Source organism: Rhopalosiphum padi, chromosome 3, assembly GCF_020882245.1.
Source record: "Rhopalosiphum padi isolate XX-2018 chromosome 3, ASM2088224v1, whole genome shotgun sequence".
Lineage (NCBI taxonomy): Eukaryota > Metazoa > Arthropoda > Insecta > Hemiptera > Aphididae > Rhopalosiphum > Rhopalosiphum padi.
The window spans coordinates 61,449,796-61,458,008 of NC_083599.1; the positions used below are offsets into that span (position 1 = coordinate 61,449,796).

The window sequence follows — 8,213 nt, forward strand, 5'->3', positions numbered from 1 at the left end:
ATAAATTATTATGTAAAAGCATGCTTCATAGTGTTTATGCAGTGTCATCTTAAATGATATATATGAATGTTAATTATGGTAATTAAGTATCATTTTTACAATCTAGTAGTAAAGGTTTTAAGACACTAACATGAGAATTGAGTGTTTTATAAGCAGCTAAAAATATGAATTTGTTATATTTGTATAAATTATTATGTAAAAGCATGCTTCATAGTGTTTATGCAGTGTCATCTTAAATGAAATATATGAATGTTTATAATGGTAAATAAGAATTATTTGCTTAATATAATGATCAGGGTTTTTTGAAACTAATTTTATGTTATACTACTATTAATTGACTATAGATTACATTCTATATTCATTTCACATACATTGCATAAAACCATTATTATTATCAGAATCTTCTAGTCCATTGTTTAATGTAAGATGTTGATACTTTCCCAAGTTGTAGGAATGTGAATTTCCGTCTCGCCATGCATCAAGTGATCTGCTGTACTACCATCTGAAAAATTGTAGTCGGTTAAATATGTATAATAGTTGTAGGATAAAATGTCACTAATACATTCCATAATTAAAACGAAAATCTTTATATTACAACTAGTACCGGAATACACTGAGCAATTCAGAAATGGAAATAGTCAAAGAAAACTAACACACAAACTTCATTCTTATTACAACATTTGTGAAAGCAGTTTGCAGTTGAAACTTAAATACTAATACACATGTAAAACTGCAAATAGATATGAAATATAAATATATAACAGATGATAAGATATAATAGTTTTGATAAGACAAAAAAGATCGTACATATCTACTATAATGTTTTGTTGGATTTGAATGTAAAATAAGTGTTTATAAAGAATACACTTGTACAATAACTTAAACTTGCTGTTTTTTTAATAGACTGTGACATAATCGTACCTCAAAAATAATACTGATTTGAACATAAAAATATCGAATCATTATTGAATAAAAGTACCGTAAAGCATATGATAAAACTAGACGATTTAAATTACAATACTTTGGATTATGGTTTAATGAAAACCTAATTATGAAAAAAACGCAGAAATAATAAAAAAAGATTTTTAAAACTGAGGCATATTTTAAGAATGAAAATTAAAAGCTCATTTTGATTACCAATACTATATTCATATTTTTCACAAATTTCAATTGATACACTACTATTAATTTACTATCAATTACATTTTATATTCATTACAAGTACATTGCATAAAATCATTATTATTATCAGAATCTTCAAGTCCATGTTCAATGTGGGATGTTGAAACTTTCCCAAATTCCGAAAATGTTAATAAATGTCTCAGCATGCCTTGTGTGATCTACTATTATACTGCCATCTAAAAAAAAAAAAGTCATTTAAATATGTATAATGGTTGGAGAAATTATAATAATGATGATTGATGAGCAAAAAAAAGATAAGATAATAAAAATCTACCAGAGTGTTGTGTTGAATTTTAATGAAAAAAAAATATATAAAAAAAATATACTTGTACAATAACTTAAACTTGCTGATTTTTAATATGAAAAAAATATAAATTTGTAATATTTGTATTAATTTTTATGTAAAACCATGCTTCCTACTGTTTATGAAGTATCAGCTTCAATGAAATATATGAATATTAATAATGAATAAATAAGAATCATTTTTACAATCTAGTATTAAAGGTTTTAAGACACTAACATGAGAATTGAGTGTTTTATAAGCAGCAAAAAATATGAATTTGTAATATTTGTATAAATAATAATGAAAGAGCATGCTTCATAGTGTATACGCAGTGTCAGCCTCAATGAAATATATGAATGTTAAGGATGGTAAATAAGAAACATTTTTACAATCTAGTAGTAAAGGTTTTAAGACACTAACATGAGAATTGAGTGTTTTATAAGCAGCTAAAAATATGAATTTGTAATATTTGTATAAATTATTATGTAAAAGCATGCTTCATAGTGTTTATGCAGTGTCATCTTAAATGAAATATATGAATGTTAATAATGGTAAATAAGAATCATTTTTACAATCTAGTAGTAAAGGTTTTAAGACACTAACATGAGAATTGAATGTTTTATAAGCAGCTAAAAATATGAATTTTTAATAGTTGTATAAATCATTATGTAAAACTATGTTTTATAGTGTTTATGATGTATCAGCTTCAATGCAATACATGAATGTTAATGATGGTAAATAAGAAACATTTTTACAATCTAGTAGTAAAGGTTTTTAAGACACTAACATGAGAATTGAGTGTTTTATAAGATGCAAAAAATATGAATTTGTTATATTTGTATAATTAATTATGTAAAAGCATGCTTCATAGTGTTTATGCAGTGTCATCTTAAATGAAATATCTGAATGTTAATAATGGTAAATAAGAATCATTTTGACAATCTAGTAGTAAAGGTTTTAAGACACTAACATGAGAATTGAGTGTTTTATAAGATGCTAAAAATATGAATTTGTAATATTTGTATAAATTATTATGTAAAAGCATGCTTCATAGTGTTTATGCAGTGTCATCTTAAATGAAATATATGAATGTTAATAATGGTATTTAAGAATCATTTTTACAATCTAGTAGTAAAGGTTTTAAGACACTAACATGAGAATTGAATGTTTTATAAGCAGCTAAAAATATGAATTTGTAATATTTGTATAAATTATTATGTAAATGCATGCTTCATAGTGTTTATGCAGTGTCATCTTAAATGATATATATGAATGTTAATTATGGTAATTAAGTATCATTTTTACAATCTAGTAGTAAAGGTTTTAAGACACTAACATGAGAATTGAGTGTTTTATAAGCAGCTAAAAATATGAATTTGTTATATTTGTATAAATTATTATGTAAAAGCATGCTTCATAGTGTTTATGCAGTGTCATCTTAAATGATATATATGAATGTTAATTATGGTAATTAAGTATCATTTTTACAATCTAGTAGTAAAGGTTTTAAGACACTAACATGAGAATTGAGTGTTTTATAAGCAGCTAAAAATATGAATTTGTTATATTTGTATAAATTATTATGTAAAAGCATGCTTCATAGTGTTTATGCAGTGTCATCTTAAATGAAATATATGAATGTTTATAATGGTAAATAAGAATTATTTGCTTAATATAATGATCAGGGTTTTTTGAAACTAATTTTATGTTATACTACTATTAATTGACTATCGATTACATTCTATATTCATTTCACATACATTGCATAAAACCATTATTATTATCAGAATCTTCTAGTCCATTGTTTAATGTAAGATGTTGATACTTTCCCAAGTTGTAGGAATGTGAATTTCCGTCTCGGCATGCATCAAGTGATCTGCTGTACTACCATCTGAAAAATTGTAGTCGGTTAAATATGTATAATAGTTGTAGGATAAAATGTCACTAATACATTCCATAATTAAAACGAAAATCTTTATATTACAACTAGTACCGGAATACACTGAGCAATTCAGAAATGGAAATAGTCAAAGAAAAACTAACACACAAACTTCATTCTTATTACAACATTTGTGAAAGCAGTTTGCAGTTGAAACTTAAATACTAATACACATGTAAAACTGCAAATAGATATGAAATATAAATATATAACAGATGATAAGATATAATAGTTTTGATAAGACAAAAAAGATCGTACATATCTACTAGAATGTTTTGTTGGATTTGAATGTAAAATAAGTGTTTATAAAGAATACACTTGTACAATAACTTAAACTTGCTGTTTTTTTTAATAGACTATGACATAACCGTACCTCAAAAATAATACTGATTTGAACATAAAAATATCGAATCATTATTGAATAAAAGTACCGTAAAGCATCTAATAAAACTAGACGATTTAAATTACAATACTTTGGATTATGGTTTAATGAAAACCTAATTATGAAAAACACGCAGAAATAATAAAACAAGATTTTTAAAACTGAGGCATATTTTAAGAATGAAAATTAAAAGCTCATTTTGATTACCAATACTATATTCATATTTTTAACAAATTTCAATTGATACACTACTATTAATTTACTATCAATTACATTTTATATTCATTACAAGTACATTGCATAAAATCATTATTATTATCAGAATCTTCAAGTCCATGATCAATGTGGGATGTTGAAACTTTCCCAAATTCCGAAAATGTTAATAAATGTCTCAGCATGCCGTGAGTGATCTACTATAATACTGCCATCTAAAAAAAAAATAGTCATATAAATATGTATAATGGTTGGAGAAATTATAATAATGATGATTGATGAGCAAAAAAAGATAATAAAAATCTACCAGTGTTGTGTTGAATTTTAATGAAAATAAATATACTTGTACAATAACTTAAACTTGCTGATTTTTAATATGAAAAAAATATAAATTTGTAATATTTGTATTAATTATTATGTAAAACCATGTTTCATACTGTTTATGAAGTATCAGCTTCAATGCAATACATGAATGTTAATAATGGTAAATAAGAATCATTTTTACAATCTAGTAGTAAAGGTTTTAAGACACTAACATGAGAATTGAATGTTTTATAAGCAGCTAAAAATATGAATTTTTAATAGTTGTATAAATCATTATGTAAAACTATGTTTTATAGTGTTTATGATGTATCAGCTTCAATGCAATACATGAATGTTAATAATGGTAAATAAGAATCATTTTTACAATCTAGTAGTAAAGGTTTTAAGACACTAACATTAGAATTGAGTGTTTTATAAGATGCTAAAAATATGAATTTGTTATATTTGTATGAATTATTATGTAAAAGCATGCTTCATAGTGTTTATGCAGTGTCATCTTAAATGAAATATATGAATGTTAATAATGGTAAATAAGAATCATTTTTACAATCTAGTAGTAAAGGTTTTAAGACACTAACATGAGAATTGAGTGTTTTATAAGCAGCTAAAAATATGAATTTGTAATATTTGTATAAATTATTATGTAAAAGCATGCTTCATAATGTTTATGCAGTGTCATCTTAAATGAAATATATGAATGTTAATAATGGTAAATAAGAATCATTTTTACAATCTAGTAGTAAAGGTTTTAAGACACTAACATTAGAATTGAGTGTTTTATAAGATGCTAAAAATATGAATTTGTTATATTTGTATAAATTATTATGTAAAAGCATGCTTCATAGTGTTTATGCAGTGTCATCTTAAATTAAATATATGAATGTTTATAATGGTAAATAAGTATTATTTGCTTAATATAATGATCAGGGTTTTTTGAAACTAATTTTATGTTATACTACTATTAATTGACTATCGATTACATTCTATATTCATTTCACATACATTGCATAAAACCATTATTATTATCAGAATCTTCTAGTCCATTGTTTAATGTAGGATGTTGATACTTTCCCAAGTTGTAGGAATGTGAATCTCCGTCTCAGCATGCATCAAGTGATCTGCTGTACTACCATCTGAAAAAATGTAGTCGGTTAAATATGTATAATAGTTGTAGGATAAAATGTCACTAATACATGCCATAATTAAAACGAAAATCTTTATATTACAACTAGTACGGGAATACACTGAGCAATTCAGAAATGGAAATAGTCAAACAAAAACTAACACACAAACTTCATTCTTATTACAACATTTGTGAAAGCAGTTTGCAGTTGAAACTTAAATACTAATACGAATGTAAAACTGCAAATAGATATGAAATATAAATTTATAACAGATGATAAGATATAATAATTTTGATAAGACAAAAAAGATCGTACATATCTACTAGAATATTTTGTTGGATTTGAATGTAAAATAAGTGTTTATAAAGAATACACTTGTACAATAACTTAAACTTGCTGTTTTTTTAATAGACTATGACATAACCGTACCTCAAAAATAATACTGATTTGAACATAAAAATATCGAATCATTATTGAATAAAAGTACCGTAAAGCATCTAATAAAACTAGACGATTTAAATTACAATACTTTGGATTATGGTTTAATGAAAACCTAATTATGAAAAACACGCAGAAATAATAAAACAAGATTTTTAAAACTGAGGCATATTTTAAGAATGAAAATAAAAGCTCATTTTGATTACCAATACTATATTCATATTTTTAACAAATTTCAATTGATACACTACTATTAATTTACTATCAATTACATTTTATATTCATTACAAGTACATTGCATAAAATCATTATAATTATCAGAATCTTCAAGTCCATGTTCAATGTGGGATGTTGAAACTTTGCCAAATTCCGAAAATGTTAATAAATGTCTCAGCATGCCTTGAGTGATCTACTATTATACTGCAATCTTAAAAAAAAAATAGTCATATAAATATGTATAATGGTTGGAGAAATTATAATAATGATGATTGATGAGCAAAAAAAGATAATAAAAATCTACCAGTGTTGTGTTGAATTTTAATGAAAATAAATATACTTGTACAATAACTTAAACTTGCTGATTTTTAATATGAAAAAAATATAAATTTGTAATATTTGTATTAATTATTATGTAAAACCATGCTTCATACTGTTTATGAAGTATCAGCTTCAATGCAATACATGAATGTTAATAATGGTAAATAAGAATCATTTTTACAATCTAGTAGTAAAGGTTTTAAGACACTAACATGAGAATTGAATGTTTTATAAGCAGCTAAAAATATGAATTTTTAATAGTTGTATAAATCATTATGTAAAACTATGTTTTATAGTGTTTATGATGTATCAGCTTCAATGCAATACATGAATGTTAATAATGGTAAATAAGAATCATTTTTACAATCTAGTAGTAAAGGTTTTAAGACACTAACATGAGAATTGAGTGTTTTATAAGATGCTAAAAATATGAATTTGTAATATTTGTATAAATTATTATGTAAAAGCATGCTTCATAATGTTTATGCAGTGTCATCTTAAATGAAATATATGAATGTTAATAATGGTAAATAAGAATCATTTTTACAATCTAGTAGTAAAGGTTTTAAGACACTAACATTAGAATTGAGTGTTTTATAAGATGCTAAAAATATGAATTTGTTATATTTGTATAAATTATTATGTAAAAGCATGCTTCATAGTGTTTATGCAGTGTCATCTTAAATTAAATATATGAATGTTTATAATGGTAAATAAGTATTATTTGCTTAATATAATGATCAGGGTTTTTTGAAACTAATTTTATGTTATACTACTATTAATTGACTATCGATTACATTCTATATTCATTTCACATACATTGCATAAAACCATTATTATTATCAGAATCTTCTAGTCCATTGTTTAATGTAGGATGTTGATACTTTCCCAAGTTGTAGGAATGTGAATCTCCGTCTCAGCATGCATCAAGTGATCTGCTGTACTACCATCTGAAAAAATGTAGTCGGTTAAATATGTATAATAGTTGTAGGATAAAATGTCACTAATACATGCCATAATTAAAACGAAAATCTTTATATTACAACTAGTACGGGAATACACTGAGCAATTCAGAAATGGAAATAGTCAAACAAAAACTAACACACAAACTTCATTCTTATTACAACATTTGTGAAAGCAGTTTGCAGTTGAAACTTAAATACTAATACGAATGTAAAACTGCAAATAGATATGAAATATAAATTTATAACAGATGATAAGATATAATAATTTTGATAAGACAAAAAAGATCGTACATATCTACTAGAATGTTTTGTTGGATTTGAATGTAAAATAAGTGTTTATAAAGAATACACTTGTACAATAACTTAAACTTGCTGTTTTTTTAATAGACTATGACATAACCGTACCTAAAAAATAATACTGATTTGAACATAAAAATATCGAATCATTATTGAATAAAAGTACCGTAAAGCATCTAATAAAACTAGACGATTTAAATTACAATACTTTGGATTATGGTTTAATGAAAACCTAATTATGAAAAAAACGCAGAAATAATAAAACAAGATTTTTAAAACTGAGGCATATTTTAAGAATGAAAATTAAAAGCTCATTTTGATTACCAATACTATATTCATATTTTTAACAAATTTCAATTGATACACTACTATTAATTTACTATCAATTACATTTTATATTCATTACAAGTACATTGCATAAAATCATTATTATTATCAGAATCTTCAAGTCCATGTTCAATGTGGGATGTTGAAACTTTCCCAAATTCCGAAAATGTTAATCAATGTCTCAGCATGCCTTGAGTGATCT

General features: G+C 24.5%; 1 long non-coding RNA gene across 1 annotated transcript; it reads right to left on the bottom strand.

Annotated features, from left to right (window-relative positions):
- Positions 1–6,078: 6,078 nt before the first annotated feature.
- Positions 6,079–7,721, bottom strand: LOC132926392 (uncharacterized). Its single transcript, XR_009661431.1, has 2 exons — positions 7,242–7,721; positions 6,079–6,312 (listed from the first exon to the last, which is right to left on the bottom strand). It is a non-coding gene; the product is annotated as an uncharacterized LOC132926392 (long non-coding RNA).
- Positions 7,722–8,213: the final 492 nt, after the last annotated feature.